An 18487-nucleotide genomic window follows, 5' to 3' on the forward strand; every position below is an offset into this window, starting at 1 on the left:
GGCTGTCCCATATTATGGGCAGGAGTGCAGTGGAAGTCCGGAGACCCAGACATGCCAGGTCCTGGCCTTCACTGCCAGTTTTTGCAGGGCCTCGTATGGGGCAGGACCTCTTCTCACCCTAAGTAAGGTCATCTACATTGGAGGGGACATGGTTGGGGGAGGGGAATCCAAAATTGGGATTTTTTGCAGCCATGGCCTGGCTGGCACGCAGAGAGAAAGAAGGCATACCGGCCTTGACTGCAACAAATGTGGGACCACCTGGGGCTTCAGGCCTGGGTCTTGGTTGGACCCCTGAAGATTCAGGCTGCTAAACTTCACAAACTGACCACAACCACAAATAGCGATGGGCTATTTGATCCTCTCCTGGTATGGCAGGCATCCAAGGTGTGACCGTAGTGGCACAAGTCCCTGTGGGAATATTTAAGCTCAACAGCCTCGCCCTGACCGGGCATGCACCGGCAGACTCTGCGGCAGAGGATGAGTAGTCGGTGGGAATTGAGGGCCTTTATCTTTAAAATAAAAATGAGTGGAGAGTATTGAGGGTGGCGTTGCTTAGTTTCAACATGTCTGGATGGTACAGACTCAATTAACCAGCTGATCCTTTTCTGTCCATCCTTTTCATGTGTTCATATCTTTGTATGAGCATGCCAATGGAAGTGAACTTTCTGCTGGGCATAAGAAAAAGTATTTGAAAAGCAGCCAAACTGCAGCAGTGGAGCATACTTTAATGAAATAACCTTATCGGCATAACTGTGCATCTTGGTAAAACAGTTTTACAGGCTTCAGAATCAGAATGGTCATGACGTCTGGGGAAATGTTCAAAGAGAGTACACAGCATTTGTCCTACCATGACTTGGGATATCAATGAGTTGGGTCATTATTCTTCCGGTGCTTTAAACAGTGGTGCAGTAGTCCTATGTTCCCTCCTGTATCAGTTTATCACTTCCTCCACAGGATTGTGTTGTGGAATTGATGTGTAGGCCTCCAAGAAGGGGACCGGGGCAGTTTGATACTCTCTGAGCCTAAACAGAAGCTGTACATTACTCAGTCCAGCTGCTTTATGGTCCATGTTTGTGTTGGGGGGTGGGGGTTATCACTATAGCAGAAGGATGAGTTTTCCCACCACTATTAGTAAGACTTCTGCTACTCTGTGTATCACACTGGCTCCAGGAACCAGCCCAACTGGCAAGACAGTAGGTTACATTCTGCTTTCTTTAGATCCACCTTCTTTTTTCAACTTTTCCTTTGCTGAAAGAGTGAAGAGATGATCTTCCCTCAGGCCACTTTCAATATTCCTCTTTAACTGTACCAGACAGTGTGCATCTTCTGATGAACCAAATTCCAGCAAAATTTGATCTGCAGAGGACAAGAATGATACAGTTTTCATTAATCACAACCACAATTCTGAAAAACTATCAAGAACCTTTGAAAACCTGTTCTAACAGAACTTGGGCTTTCTGCTTCTGCGCTCACCAGACCACGATTTTCCACCAATTAAAGTGAATGGACAATAATTGCAGGTTGGCAAGCACAGAAATGGGAAACCCAGACCACTAAGTCTGAAACCTTGTAAAGCGTGGATGATCACCACTTAATGGTTCATCCTCGACTAATTAAAGTGTTACAGAAAATTAGCTTCTGTAATTTTCAATCCTGCCCACATGCACAGGTGCCAATAGATAATCTAAGTGAAAAGATAAACACAATAGCTGCGATCTTGGCAGTTATGCAGTAACCCTCCAGTGGTGACCCCACTGGAATTGGCAGGGTCAGTGGGAGGGCACCTCACTTACGTGGGACGGACGGCTGCAAGTGCCACATTGGGAGCATCTCTGACGCCCATCCGCCCATGACTGTTGGAAACGTCAAAGCTTGCTCCCCGTGCCCCCCCCAATCCCCCCCCCCCCCCCCCAGGCCTGTGGTTCTATCAGCCCCCTGAGCAAGAGGTCCAAACTCAAAATTTTTTTTAGAAAGTCAATTCTTTAGGTGTCTAGGATGCATGCCTGGCCAGCACACCATCCCCCTCCCTCCCAGTGGATTTACATACGACCTTGTGGAGGTCAGTATGCTTCCACTCAATCAGTGTACTGTCTGCCACTAATATGACAGGTCCTCTCCCAGGCTCAGGAACAGAAACTCCTGGCTTAAGGAAATCCCATTCCTGGCTCCAAGCCATCCTGTCATTTGCTTAGGGTGGATGGAAGTTCTGTCCCTTAAAAGGCATGCCAAGAAACTCCTGGAAACTGGACTCCGCCATTTTTCTGGGCTGTTTGCTGGTTCACTGCCAGAGGGAGACTGGCAGAACGCACAAAATAAATAGAAATATTAAAGTCTGCAATATTAGAAATGCAGTCAAAATGGAAATGTAATGTAGTCAGATACATGGCCGCTTCTACTATTCAAAGTCTGAAGGAATCTAATATATTTGTAGTACTTGTATAAACCAAAAACAGAGCAACTATCAAGTGGTTGTCCAGCAGTAAGCAATTAACAATGATAGATTCTTCACTGTATTTAAAATGTACCCAAGGAGATTACTTTAAAGCTCTTTTAGCAGATGTAAAGCCTGAACTACTGAGAATGAGGATTTCTGTTTCTGCGACTTTGATTGTGCTGCCTTAAATCTATAATGAGATCCTAGTCACTAAACCTTTTAATGTATGCTGTGTTAGTCACTGAAAGCACTTAAAACACTTTTAGTGCCAAACTGAAAGTGCCACTATCCCCATTTTACTCGACTTTGCAGTATTCTCTCTGCATTCTATTATTAATGAACTGGATTCTCCATCTACTGGTTACTGGCACTGTAGTAAAAGCAAAGGTACGAAAACAATCGCATCAACAAAGCAAAATAATTAATGTGAGAGAACAACTTCTTTATAGTCCACCAGCACAATAAACAGCAATAGGAATCATTAGGCACTTCCGCATCAGGTAAATATAATTATGTTTTTCAGTTACGAAGAGTTTTCCGCAAGACATTGGTAAATCCCAATAAATAGCACAATATCAAGACCTTATTGTTATGTAAACTCTTAAAATCACGGCATGAATTAATGAACTAAATGGCTCTGACTGGGGACGAGCAGAATTCTATATCGCTACTAGTTTCATTATGAAGAACAGTCACTGAATCTTGATAAATTCTCAACTAGCTCATCTGGATTGCTTTTGCTTTTGAATTTGAAAGACTGGGAGAGATAGTTGTACAATGCATTTAGAACCTGATTTTCCTGTGATTATTGCCAGGAAAGAATTGTTCTCTGGGCTCTTGCTCTCCGAGAACAAGAAATGGGTCAGAAAAGGAAGAAAGAACTTGCTTTTATATAGTGCCTTTCATGACCTCAGGACATCCCAAAGCACTTCACTGCCAATTAAGTACTTCTGTTGTAATGTAGGAAATGTGGCAGCCAATTTGCACGCAGGAAGGTTCCACAAACAGCAAAAGACAAATGACCAGCTTGTCTGTTGGTTGAGGGATAAACGTTAGCCAGGACATCGGGGGAACTCCCCTGTTCAAAAAATGCCATGGGATCTCTTAGATCCACCTGAGAGGGGAGATGGGTTTAACATCTCATCCAAAAGATGGCACCTCTGACAGTGCATTATTCCCTCAATACTACATCACCACCTATTCCAGCTCCCTCTCTAGCCATTGTCTCAGGTTGAAGCCAACCGTTCGCAACCTCAGCATTTTATTTGACCCTGAGCTGAGCTTCTGACCCCATTTCCACTCCATCGCAAAGATGCCCATTTCCACCTTAGCCTCAGCCCATCTGCTGCTGAAACCTGCATACATGGCTTTGTCATCTCCAGACTCGACTACTCCGATGCTTTCCTGGCCAGCCTCCAATCTTCCACCCTCCATGAACTTCAGCTAATCCAAAGCTCCGCTGTCCGTATCCTTACATGCACCGAGTTCTGCTCACCCATCATCCCTGTGCTCGCTAACCTACATTGGTACCCAGTCCCCCAATACGTCAAGTTCAAAATTCTCATCTTCATGTTCAAATTCTTTCATGGCCTCACCCTACCCTATTTCTACAACCTCCTCCAGCCCTACATTCCTCCGACTCTAGCCTCTTGTACATCCCCCACATCCTTTGGCCCACCATTGGAGGCCGTGCTTTCAGCCATCAAGGCCTCAAGCTCTGGAATTCCCTCCTTACATCACTTTGTGTCTCCACCTCTTTCTCTTTAAGATCCTCTTTAAAACCGACCTCTTTGACCAAGCTTTTAGTCACCCATCCTAATATCTCTTCCTTTGGCACAGTGTCAATTTTTGTCTGCTTATGTCTCTATAAATCACCTTAGGAGATTTTTCTACATTAAAAGTGCTATATAAATACAAGTTGTTGTTGTTTGCAATATGCATAATGTGTGGTAAAGTGAAGTTAATGTTTTTAATAAAGAAGACTAAAAACATTTTGATTTAATCCAATTGTTTATTAAAGGAACAGAGAAGGGTTGTAATCTGGATCAGAAATCTGATTTGATAATCCAGCTCAGACTTAGATAAACTTAAATCTAATTAAAGAAAGGGGATCCAAAAATCCATAGCTTTGGCAGGAGTCCTTTGGAAGAGCTGCAAATTAGGCCGGAATCCAGATATCTGGGTCCCAGTCTTAGAACCATAGAACCATAGAAAAAATACAGCACAGAAGGGGGCCATTCAGCCCATCGTGTCTGCGCCGGCTCGAAGAACAACCAGGTGCCCATTGTAATCCCACCTTCCAGCACCCGGTCCGTAGCCCTGCAGCTTACAGCACTTTAGGTGCAGGTCCAGGTACTTTTTAAAAGAGTTGAGGGTCCTTGCCTCTACCACCAATTCAGGCAGTGAATTCCATACACCCACCACCCTCTGGGTAAAAAAGTTTTTCCTCATGTCCCCTCTAATCCTTCCGCCAATCAGCTTAAATCAATGTCCTCTAGTTCTTGAACTCTCCGCTAGGGGAAACAGGTACTTCCTGTCTATTCTATCTGGGCCCCTCATAATTTTGTACACCTCAATCAAGTCTCCCTTCAGCCTCCTCTGCTCCAAGGAAAACAACCCCAGCCTATCCAATCTCTCCTCGTAGCTGCAATTTTCAAGCCCAGGCAACATTCTTGTAAATTGGGGATTCTGATTGGTCTGTAGGGTGAAATCTCTGCCCACCCCAAACATTGCCATTAAAAGAAGGGAAGTCGGGGCTGAGGGTGAGGAACTTCCTGCATTGAGAGTTCCTGCTGTCCTGCATCTCAATGATACTGGCATAAGGTCAGCTGCAGTATATCTGGTTGGACCAACTGTACCATTTGCCAAAATGGCAGAAATGGATCCCAGGCTGGGATCTGGCATTCTCCGGCTGGACATTCCTGCCTCTTTGGCAGGCGGGCTCTCTGGATGCACCCCTGATGGTGCGGGCATCCACCATTCGCAAAGTGATGATAGAACTTCCTCCTGACCCACAATATTCACTGAGGCCAGCAGCACAGGCTTCTGATGGATGCAAACCTGCACTTACACTGGTTCATTCCATTAACGATTTTTGGGGCCAGGAAATTTTTACTAGAGATCTGGAGCAGGGCCAAGTTGTCTTTTTGCTATTGACGAGGAAATGTTGATTTTTGTATTACAGTTTTACTTCTGAGTTCAGTGAGATTGGATCAGTTTGAACCGAGCCAAATGTCTGAGGTGATTCTGTCTTTCTTAACAAAACCAACACTCTTTGTATGCTTGAAGTATTTCTAAATTAGATAATGTAAATACAATGTTCACACTGCAATGCGAAAGGTTAATAGTAGATTCAACAAGTGTTGTCACCACTCTGCACCTTATCTTCAATTATCTACTGTACAAAATCAATATTAATGGAGCCATACTATAAACATGTAAATGCCAAAGTACTTAATACAGCAAAACCACTGCAGTGTAAAATGGCACACATTCTTGGCAATTAAGTAATCTGTCAGTCTGAAAGTAGCTTACTAGGATTTAGATAAGATAACAACAGTTTAAGCAAGCATGCAGAAAGACCTGAGGGCCCCCAGCTAATTACAATATCTAGACACACAGTCTAATCATGCCGTCTCACCTGTCAAGTTGTACAATTTGGCTGTTGTCAGGTGTGGGGGTTACACTAGATTATCTCACCAGTCTAATCCTTGTACTGGCTCCAGGTCACTAAAAATTCCCTGTTTAGTGCTGATTCCTAGTTTAATGTGTTAACTTTTACAATGTGAATTCCCATGAGCCAGTCAGCCTTTCTTCACACATTTCGCTACATGTATTTCTTTTCAAATCCGCAAAAGTTTCTAATTTTCATAACTATTTTCAGATTCTCTGGACTAAATATTAAGGGGGGAGATTTTTACAGCACTGCTGAGTGGAAAAAGGGTGGTAGTGCCCCTAAATTGGTGGGGGGAAGCTTACCTCCCGGTACCCTCTCCCGATCCGCCCGACCATATTCGGAAGGGCCTACCACTGAGTGTCATGCATGCTCCACCCAGGTTCACCTGGTGGTTCAGGCGAAGAGGAGCCATAAAGGTAAGTTTTTCATTATTTTGGTGGGGCCAGGAATCGGATTGTTCCTCTGGGCTCCACAAAAATAATGTGGGCCGCTGCTACAATGGGTTTTTCCCCTTCCACAATGGTCCCCCGTGGACCTACGTTGATGCCGGCAGGGGAGGCGTCTGGACTGCCCGATATTGCGCCGTCCTGGAGCCAGTGAGATGCATGAGCCCATTTGCTGCCAGCCATATGGTAATGATGCCCGGCTCTCAAAATGGACCGGGCCTCCCATTGGCGCTATCGTACTCCGATAAACAGCAGCCCAATAGTTAAAATCGTCCCCTAAGAGTGTGAACAGAATTCAAAATTCCATCACAAATATAGTAACCATATTGATATTTGGTAACATGTCTGGCAAAATTATAACCAAATGTTCTGCAAAATGGTCTTTTACAGATCAGGAAACTCTATGCTTGTATGTTTTTGCACAAACTCTCACTAAATCTTAGGGTAAGTCGACTACAGAATTATCAGCTCTGATCAATTTGATTACATGACAACAGAAACGCACTGAAAAAATGTAAAAACTGTAAAGGAAATGCAAATACAGTAATGAGTTTTTAATGTTGAATAAGAAAGAAAAGAAAGAATTGCATCTATATAAAACACATTTAACGGCCGCAAGATGTCCCAAAGCGCTTTACAGCCAATAAAGTATTTTTTTGAAGTGTAGTCACTGTTGTAATGTGGGGAAATGCAAATAGCCCACCAACACAGGGCTCAGATGTGGAGAAAGGTCACTTGGAAGAAAATTGAGATACAAATTTCCCCAACTGAAACAAACAACGGCCATAACTTTATGGGGCTAATTTTCACCTTCACCACTTGGGCGGTAAAACAGCACAGCGGGTTGTCTGCTCGTTATAGAAACCACCCGATTTTCATTTTCAAATCAGGCAGTAAGGTAGTGGAAAATGAGGGAAAATTGGCCAGGGAGGCCTACCGCTGCATTCCTGCTCCTACCTCATGTTTCCCCTTCTTACCTCAGCAGCGAATGGCTGCACGTAAATGACAGCGAGGAGGCGGACCCTGCAAGCCACTCAAATTCTCTGCTGCCCGTCACTACCGCCAATTCCAAGGACCACCTGAGGAAGGGTGGCAAAGCCCCCAGATCTTCATTTCCACCTTTATCCCTTCCCTTCAGCCCAAAAACTTACCTGGTTTTAGGCCTGAGCCCTGTCTGAAGCCTAAAAGGCATTTTTCAGGCTGAACCCATGGCTAAATCTGCCACATTTAAAGCAGGTCTCTTCTCTTTAGATGCTGGAATGGGTGTCCCACAGTAGCATCACCAGCATTTTCCTTGTTGGCAGTAACAGACTCCCTATTACTAACAGTAGCTCGCCCTGCTTATTTTATTACCCCTGACCCAGGAAACTGGGCCATTGTTTTGGCAGGGTCGGGGCAGCATGCAAAGCCCACCATGACCCTCTGGGGCTGGATTGAAGAAATAGAGGTTAATGGAGTTAAAATAAACCAGAGTAATATTGTTCATCCACAATGGTGACTTTTTTTGCATTCTGAAATTTGTTGCCCACATGTGCACGCATATGGACAACATGTTCATAATGTACAACATATTAATTAGGTTGAGCAGATATAGGTGTGAACTTGGGCATTAAGTTGTTTCTGAACAGATGTCCGTGTTGCAATTTTTGGGATGAATTTTGGTAACTTTAAATGGTGAGAAACTATTAAATGTTCATGTTTAGACGGATTTGGGTGACCTTGTACACGAAACACAGGAAGTTAGCATGCAGGTACCGCAAGCAATTAGGAAGGCAAATAGTATGTTGGCCTTTATTGCAAGGGGTCAAGGAAGTCCTGCTGCAATTGGAGGGCTTTGGTGAGATCACACCTGGAGTACTGTGTACAGTTTTGGTCTCCTTACCTAAGAAAGGATATAATTGCCTTAGAGGCAGTGCAACGAGGGTTCACTAGATTGATTCCTGGGATGAGAGGGTTGTGCTATGAGGAGAGATTGAGTAGAACGGGCCTATACTCTCTGGAGTTTAGAAGAATGGGAGGTGATCTCATTGAAACATATAAGATTCTGAGAGGGCTTGACAGGGTAGACACTGAGAGGCTGTTTCCCCTGGCCGGAGAGTCTAGAACTAGGGGTCATAGTCTCAGGATAAGGGGTCGGCCGTTTAGGACTGAGATGAGGAGAAATTTCTTCACTCAGAGGGCTGTGAATCTTTGGAATTCTCTACCCCAGAGGGCTGTGGATGCTCAGTCGCTAAGTATATTCAAGGCTGAGATTGATAGATTTTTGTAATCTAAGGGAATCAAGGGATATGGGGATTGGACAAGAAAGTGGAGTTGAGGTCAAAGATCAGCCATGATCTTATAGAATGGCGGAGCAGGCTCGAGGGGCTGTATGGCCTATTCCTGCTCCTATTTCTTATGTTCTTAACTTAAAAGTGCAGTAAAACTTCTTGATTTGTACCTGAACTGCAGTTGTGCTGCAGCCTACAACATCAAAAATGTGTGAAAAGGCTTACCTGAATGCAGCTGAGGATCCCTTTAAATAACACTGATGCAACTCTTTCCCGATTGTTAGCCCATCCTGTACACCTTGCCTATCTTGCACACTGCACTTCTTGTACACCCTGCTGATAATGCCAACCCTGTGCACTGTGCCCAACCTGCCTATCCTGCATACCTTGCACATCCTGCATCTCTTGCCCATCTTGCATTTTCTGTTTATCCTGCACACCCACCCATCCTGCATATCTTACCATCCTGCACTTGTGTTTAACTGCAGCTTGAAGCATGACAAGTTTGTGTCCCACTGCATTTCCAAGGTCATTACTTCTTTCCTTATGTCATACGTGAAGGCATTGAGTTTCAGTTTTTGCAGAAAAACAAGTTAAAAATGCGGACAATGATCCCAAATCGCCAATAAAAATCTTGAAATTCAATGTAATAAAAGGAATTTAACCTATTCTGTATCCTTGAAACAGTGGCCTTGATCTAAGGCCTTTATTCAGGATTGTTTATCAGTTTTATGTTGCTTTTGAGTTGTCAGCTTTTTCAGGTTGTGTCAGCCATTTTGAAGAAGCTCGTCAGCTTTCCCGAGTTCTGTTGCTTGTCGTGTATGATAATGAATGTGATGACAGGTGCACGTACCAAAAAATTATAGGGGAAATTTTCCATATGGGCACTCCATGTAAACAAAATGGTGCACTCCCAGCCCCGAGTTTCCATTCAAGTGAAAAATCTTCCCCAAGTGAAAAATCTCCCCTTATATTCTGTGTGAATGTTTAATGAGGTGAGTGTAAGAACAGGACAAGCTAAAGGTTAGGGTGTAAGGGGCACCTTTTTACCTCCTGGGAATTAATGGTAAGTTTTTGAAACACTTTTATAGAGTGAGGCAGAGGCCATTGTAAGTGACGGATATACTTAGTACAGTGCATCTCAGTTGATCTTGTAAGTCTGGTAAGATCAGTAAACCTTTTATGGCATTGAGTGGGCATCTGTCAATTGGTGGAATAGGCACTGTCTGCCTGGCCACCTCCTTTCATTTATCTATTGTGGCTCCCATAGTGGCCCTCCTTTTATCCGTTCCAAAGAGGGCCTCCCTCCTGACCCTGATCTAACAAAATAGCACTTCAACATCAGCATCTGCAAAGGGAGAAGGGCTGTGTTCTGCAGCAATCCTCTTCAGCATTTTCAGATGAAGAAAATTTGGCATCTGCATACAAAGTTTTGTTTTTTGTGTTGGGAGGACTGTTGGGTGATCAAACATCTCTTAACAAAAACATATTGGTGGCAATGGGGTAAGTGTTCATCTTTACTGCCTGGGCAGTGATCTGACAGAGATGATCACTAACTACAACTACTTCTTACCACCGTGTCTACTCTTTGTGCTTGCTAACTTACTCACTCAAGCTCCTGATCTTTTACTTCAATAAGGTACTCTCTAAGAGATAAAATGTGAAGAATGGGTTCTCCTGAAGCCCTTAAGGACTGAGGTGAGAAAGAGATGCAGGGTGTGAAGGACATGTCTCAGCAAAACTGCTGTATCTGAGCAACCCGTTTCTGGTAGTATTTCTGCTACAATGTCAAAGGTTGCTGGGTTCAAGTCTGATTCTCTCTCAGGTCCTGGCATTGGAGTGGGCTGTAATCAATACAGCGCATTGTTAATCTTATTAATGGCTCAGATGTGCTACTAGTCAGTGTGAGAACAGACTGACTAGTTCCAATTAAGTCCTGGAAGCCCTGAGAAATTGTTGTGTTAGGGCTGACCCTAAAAGAATCTATTAAAGCAGTGGCAGCTGCCAGTCCAGAAGCCACCGCTGTCCTTAGTACCTTCTTCTGGTGCCTTGTTGTCACAGAAATCTTCTAGACTGCCACACTCTATGGTGTGTTCTGCATGGCATGACAAACATCCTGCGTTGTGTTGCACGTACATGGCGGAGTCAGGGGTGGGAATTTTAAACCCACAGGATAGACTGGACAGTGGTGGAGAGGTGGGTTTAAATTGTTAAAAATGGGAAACCCAACCCCAACTCACTGTGAATGCGCCTATTTCCGTTATTTTTTTATTCGTTCATGGGATGTGGGCATCGCTGGCGAGGCCGGCATTTATTGCCCATCCCTAATTGCCCTTGAGAAGGTGGTGGTGAGCCGCCTTCTTGAACCGCTGCAGTCCGTGTGGTGAAGGTTCTCCCACAGTGCTGTTAGGAAGGGAGTTCCAGGATTTTGACCCAGCGATGATGAAGGAACGGAGATATATTTCCAAGTTTAACCGGTTTAACCGGGGTGGGTTGGGGGTCGGGCGAGTAACCCGTTCGAGAGGCGGGTCGGTAATTGTAATATGATAGTGAGGTTCTGTACCTCAGATTTTTTCAGCTATTTGGATTTAACGCCTACAGCACAGGTTTCCCGGAAACCCGGCCACTAAAGGGAGGTGAGAACTGCCGGATCCAGCAGCTAAGTACTTTTCCAGTACTGCTTGTGGGCCAAGAAGAGCAGGAGTGCTCCCCCCCAGCACCCCCCCGCCAAGCTAACCAGCCGCGATCCCTCCCCCCCCACCCTGCGATTGGCTGACCCCTCGCGATCCGACCTCTCCTCCCTGCGATCTCCCCCCAGCCCCCGCAATCTGATCTCTCCCCCCCACGATCTGATCTCTCCCCCCCCCCGCAATTTCTCCCTCCCTCCCTTCTCTCTGGTCCGTGGTTGCAGCCCGGTATAGCAGGCTTTCCAGCTTGGCAGCCAGACAGCCTCTCAATCTGGCCGGCTGCCGGGTGGGAAACGGAGAAAAAAATTCCAATGAGGTCTTGACGTTAAACTTGGCAGGACCTCCGCCTTCCCCGTATTTCCAGGATTCCCTGCCGCTGACAGGCTCCCTCCCCGCCTCCCCGTAAATATCAGGGCCAAATCGTAAGCATTGAAACCATCACCGCTGCCTGTACATGAGATTGACATTCGCCAAGCATTGTTCTTTTAAAGAGTAGGTCCTTGAAAAGGACAAGGGCAGCAGGCACATGGGAACAACACCACCTGCACGTTCCCCTCCAAGTCACACACCATCCCGACTTGGAAATATATCGCCGTTCCTTCATTGTTGCTGGGTCAAAATCCTCTAACTCCCCACCTAACAGTACTGTGGGAGAACCTTCAGCATATGGACTGCAGCGGTTCAAGAAGGCGGCTCACCACCACCTTCTCAAGGGCTATTAGAGATGGGCAATAAATGCTGGCCTTGCCAGCGATGCCCACATCCCTTGAACGAATAAGAAAAAAGAACTGAATCCGAATGTTCCTCAGCCAATGACGGTCATTTCTCCACCCTCCATGGAGGATCAACATTACCTTTCACCTCCAAGTCCTCCTGCTCATAATGCTCAGCAGTTCAACTAGTGAAACCCCTTCTGATACATCAACCTCCTCATTCTGAATGGATACACCTGGGTTGGTGCTCGAGCACCTAAAATGTCATGATGGAGTTTGTGAGGGTGGGCAGGAATTAATGTCCCTGGCTGCTCATCTGACCTGTTCACCTCTTGTTGCCTGCAATCCCATAGGAGGTAGAAAAACTGACATTTATTTAGCTGTGTAGACACTCACAGGTCTGCTCCTTCTAGATTCATTGTTACTCTTCATTGTTCTTCTCTTCAATAAAGCATGTGGCCCTTTAATCAGTTGCACCATTTGAAATGCTGGAGTACCATTGAATTTTCCTCCCCCTCAGTGGCTGTTATCCAGTGAGGAACAGTTTGAATGCTCTAAACACACCCCAAATAGATAATGAGGCCCGCCCTACGAAAACTTGGGGAGTTGGCAGCAAGGTCACGTGGATGGGCGGTTGGAAGTCCCAGCCTGCCACTAACCCACTGACCTGATGGAAACCCGGGCCATAATTTTCAATGACGTTGAGCCAAACCAACCAAAAAAACAACATTTTACAACTGTCTCCTCCTTCGGGTTGCAAGGTGTAGTGAGCCAGAAACTTCCATTTGTTGCATTTGCCTCACGTGACTACATACACATGATCAGCAGCATCCATCCTTCCCTATATCATTTCCCTGTGCAGGTTTGGAGCAGGGGCGAGCAATTTAATTCCTTTTACAAATATCTAGTTCCCAGCACTAATCACAATTTTATGACTTTCATCTACAAAGCAGAAAGCAAATTTACAAAGTGAGTGTCTTGAAGTCACTTGTTAGTCATGACTAATTGCTTTGAAGAGACCTTTAAATCCATTTCTACTGGATGATTTCTCATGATGCTCAATGCTTGCAGGCAGTGTGTTTTTCTTCTTCGGGTAAATTGCAGGATGATCATTGCCACTCAGAAATACTTCTTGTAATTGCTACAAAATCCTTTTTTTCTGATTTTTTAAAAATAAAATCTCTCCTATTTTGACATTTATTACTTCCAGTGTATAGTATTTTAAGCAGCAAAAGCAATTAATGTGACATACAGTAGTGACCTGGTGTCAAAAAGGCTGCTAACGAGCTCTTCAAGGCACTTAACAGCTGCCGTCAGGTGAGCAACAAACATTCATTTAAAACTAACTTGAATGTGTAGATGCAATGATAAAAATGAATTAGTGATAGGAACCACATGCTCAAGCATTTTCTCTGTATTAAATATATGTTGCTTGGAGCCTTTTATTTTCCTTGAAAGCAAGGAACGAATTGTAAAGGGGGGAAAAATCCAATCTTTATTTTAATCACGGGGCAATTTGTACTTTTAATCATTTGAAGAGTTTCTTTGGCTGCAGAGGGAAGGAGAAAAACCCTCAGAACATGAAACACTTGAAACCAATTTGTTCATATTAAAATAGTTGCTCATTACTGCAAACTGAAGATTCTCATTAGTAAAGTGTAAGCCTCAAAGTGATTTTTAAGCTAACCACCAGAGTTCAGAGGCATAACCACATATAGTGTTGTGGGGGACATTAGGAGCAACAATTGGGATTTGAAACATGGGGGAAAAGAAGACAAGAACACAACCCACGTTACAAAAAAAATGGGGAGGAAATTTTCCCCTCATCCTCCCCAGTAGTCGTGCCAATGTTACATTTCAAGAGCACCACTGTTCCGCAAGAGAAAGTATTTTCCTTCTTCAGGATTAACACCTTCTAAGCAACTGAGTATAGTACCTGTCATTTGTCATTTATTAACTCATCTTTTCGATTATGTTCTTCAACCTTCTGTTTAATCACTAACATTTAAATGTCATTTAAACACACAACATTGAAAAATGGCTAACTTTTCTCATTGTTTCACTTCTAGGTCATATGGTCCTCCCTGCACTTTATTGTAATGACACATAAAAGCTCATATCTCACACCTCCAGGAACTGCCAACTAAAGATATTTATATTAATTTTTGTATTTTTTTTGTATTAAGAAACCTTGATACTCAACCCTTTACTTTACAAAATAAGTTCTAAAATGTCCAGTTTATTTTCAATTTTGTGAATGGTGTTGACAATATGATTTCATTCATGATATTTTTAGGCAGCTGATTACCTCAAATTTCAGAATGCACTTCAGTAATTTCAAATGAACAGAATGCCATAACCCCTTTAGTTTTACTTAGGGCCCTCAAACTCTCTTCACTCAACATTTCACCACACGTATGCACTTTTCTCTTTTTGTTTCCTTTTCATACAATGGTCAGAAAGATTCCTGCTCTCAGGCTCCTTTCAGATCAAGTTTCTGAAACCATTACATTTACAGTGAGCTGTTAAAACATCTACTTTTGTTTCCATGGTGCAGCTGTGACAGGATTTATAGGTGTTGGTGGAGGTACAGGATGTAAACCAGTCTGAGCAAGTGACTATCCAGACTGGCTTGCAGCATATACAGGATGAAATCCATACTGGACTAATCAGCTTTAGGATATGATTTGGAGGTCATGCTGAAGTGCCTTCTTGAAAAATGGAATAAGCATTTTTGGGCCCACAAATACTGTCAGGGGGCATGCTGTGTGGCAATATGTAAGAGAGCAGGTCAATTCTGGATTGAGTACTCTGAAGACTTGGAAGGAAATCCATTAACAGTTCCATGACTTAAGCAAGAGCTGCAATGTAAGGCAAGAAATTCAGCCTACCTTAATAAGAGCATGAAAGGAGGAGAGGGAGGTGGAGAGGTTTGATACTACTTATCAAGAGATGTAGAAAACACTGCATACTGAGTTTTGTTCAGAAGGAAATAACAAGGAAGGTAGAACTAGTGAAAATATCAGGCCAGTGTAAATTACATTGCACATGCATAATGGTAAACAAGGCTCAGCAGGAAGGAATTCACATGGTTGAAATCACCCTGAGTGAATGCACATTGCTCTTATACAAGGAGTGATACATCCTCCACGGAGAAGCCTAATATGCTACTGTGATCATATTGCTGCTAGGGGTGTATTGGAGTTGCAAATCCAAGACACAGTCATACCCAACTTGGACTGGCTCACAGACAATTATCAAGGAGGGATGCTAAGACTTGATAAACTCACTGTTCTACACTCAGATCAGTAGACTTTGTGAGGAGATGGCATCCAATAGTGACAAATGTAGAAAAGCACAGGAGCAACTGATTGACAGTTAGTAGTAGTTCTATGTCAATACAAAACACTGAACAAGACTGCAGGTGGTGCATCAAATATCATTGAGACTCACGAGCAAACAATAGCAATGAAGGTACATTAATGAAAGTCGCAACTGCAACCAGCAGCCACTCTGTCATCATAAACTGTAGGCTAGTTGGTTCAGTAGCCACTGACCACTGCTGCTCCCTCATCCGGGGGAGCATTTAGATAAACTGCACAGACACAATACTTACCCATTTTGTTATTCTTCTAGAAATGCTCCTAAGTGTTTTTCATTTTCTTTGTACCTGATAGTGCATTTTGGGGCATCCAAATGCTGGCAGTCAAGTGGAGAGGTCCAATCTCTTATAGTTCAGCTAGAAGTGCCGAGTGGATGATCCATCTCAGCCTCCTCCCGATATCCCCACCATCACGGAAGCCAGTCTTCGGCCAATTCGATTCACTCCACATGATATCAAGAAACGGCTGAGTGCACTGGATACAGCAAAGGCTATGGGCCCCGACAACATCCCAGCTGTAGTGCTGAAGACTTGTGCTCCAGAACTAGCTGCGCCTCTAGCCAAGCTGTTCCAGTACAGCTACAACACTGGCATCTACCCGACAATGTGGAAAATTGCCCAGGTATGTCCTGTCCACAAAAAGCAGGACAAATCCAATCCGGCCAATTACCGCCCCATCAGTCTACTCTCAATCATCAGCAAAGTGATGGAAGGTGTTGTCAACAGTGCTATCAAGCGGCACTTACTCACCAATAACCTGCTCACCGATGCTCAGTTTGGGTTCCGCCAGGACCACTCGGCTCCAGACCTCATTACAGCCTTGGTCCAAACATGGACAAAAGAGCTGAATTCCAGAGGTGAGGTGAGAGTGACTGCCCTTGACATCAAGGCAGCATTTGACCGAGTGTGGCACCAAGGAGCCCTAGTAAAATTGAAGTCCATGGGAATCAGGAGGAAAACTCTCCAGTGGCTGGAGTCATACCTAGCACAAAGGAAGATGGTAGTGGTTGTTGGAGGCCAATCATCTCAGCCCCAGGGCATTGCTGCAGGAGTTCCTCAGGGCAGTATCCTAGGCCCAACCATCTTCAGCTGCTTCATCAATGACCTTCCCTCCATCATAAGGTCAGAAATGGGGATGTTCGCTGATGACTGCACAGTGTTCAGTTCCATTCGCAACCCCTCAGATAATGAAGCAGTCCGAGCCCGCATGCAGCAAGACCTGGACAACATCCAGGCTTGGGCTCATAAGTGGCAAGTAACATTCGCGCCAGATAAGTGCCAGGCAATGACCATCTCCAACAAGAGAGAGTCTAACCACCTCCCCTTGACATTCAACGGCATTACCATCGCCGAATCCCCCACCATCAACATCCTGGGGGTCACCATTGACCAGAAACTGAACTGGACCAGCCATATAAATACTGTGGCTACGAGAGCAGGTCAGAGGCTGGGTATTCTGTGGCGAGTGACTCACCTCCTGACTCCCCAAAGCCTTTCCACCATCTACAAGGCACAAGTCAGGAGTGTGATGGAATACTTTCCACTTGCCTGGATGAGTGCAGCTCCAACAACACTCAAGAAGCTCGACACCATCCAAGATAAAGCAGCCCGCTTGATTGGCACCCCATCCACCACCCTAAACATTCACTCCCTTCACCACCGGCGCACCCCTTTGACCTATTGACTTGAAAACATACAGGAAGTGGACAAGGGCGAAGCTGCAGGTCTCCCTGAAGTTCATGGATAGAACCATGCTATTCCTGTTATCCTTTCTCCACTCACTAACTAATTCACTTGCGTACACATGCACGTTCCAGCACAACACCAAGGCCATGTTATTAGCTATGTAACTTCTGTTTGAAAGTGTTTTGTTGCAGTTAGTATTCTAACACGTATTCCTCTTTAGTTTCTAGAGGTGAACCCCAAAATCAAGCTGCAGGTCCCAGTATCCCCCAAGAAGACAGCACCTGACAGCGCTCTGCGTCACTCACACCTTCTTTGGCACTAGCAGAGATGCATCCTTCCCAGGAGCTACAGAGAGTCAGTTTGAGGAGGATGCATTGGGTGTTCCACAAAGCATGAATGAGCGAAGTAGATGGTAGTGGCAGAGGATAAGCAGGAACCTTTTGGCCTAAGAACCAGCTGGTATCCTTGCTCAGCTGCAGAGCACTGAGATTAAAAAGAAAGATGTTTTCTGAGCACTAATGTTTCCTGCTGTCATTAGAGTCTGTGTTAGTCACCCTGCTGGTGAGTACTGTGGAAGAGTCCACTACCTACAATTGTGTAGTTTGCTGAGCAGAACTACAGTTAACCATGGAGCATGGGGCTACTCCAGACCCATCTTCAGCAGGGCCCTTAGTGCCAGAGATCCTCATCAGAGTGTTTGTGGTAAATGCCCTGACTGCTGCTATATGAGACATTGGGCTTCAATATATAACAGACTCTTCCATGTGGCTTCAACATGCAAGAGGATTGGATGGAGAGAGTTATTAGTAGGTCTTCAGTGCCCTTATAGCTGCCCAGAAGTCTATCCTTACACAGATCAGTGTATACATTGAGGGAGTGCCTAGCAGTAAAAGGGCATAGCTTCAGTAAGCACAGAAGAGGCTGCTGCCCGTTGTGGAGAAGCCACATCTGGCCCATCCAGCGCTACCCTCCCCCACATGACAGAAGATGTGCCAGAAAGCTAGCGACTGCAGCATGGAGGCAGAGCATCACCAATGCAGAGCCATCTCTTGATCCAGCACTTGGAGTAACAAGGCCACCTCAATCCCAAGAGCCTCCCACTGGCACCCAGTAGCCATAAACCTTGGTGGGGGGGAGGGGGTTTAACTGGGAGACGGTTTCGGGCAGGCAGGGGGTAGAGCGAGCTTCAAACC

Source organism: Heptranchias perlo, chromosome 1 (assembly GCF_035084215.1).
Source record: "Heptranchias perlo isolate sHepPer1 chromosome 1, sHepPer1.hap1, whole genome shotgun sequence".
Classification (NCBI taxonomy): Eukaryota; Metazoa; Chordata; class Chondrichthyes; order Hexanchiformes; family Hexanchidae; genus Heptranchias; species Heptranchias perlo.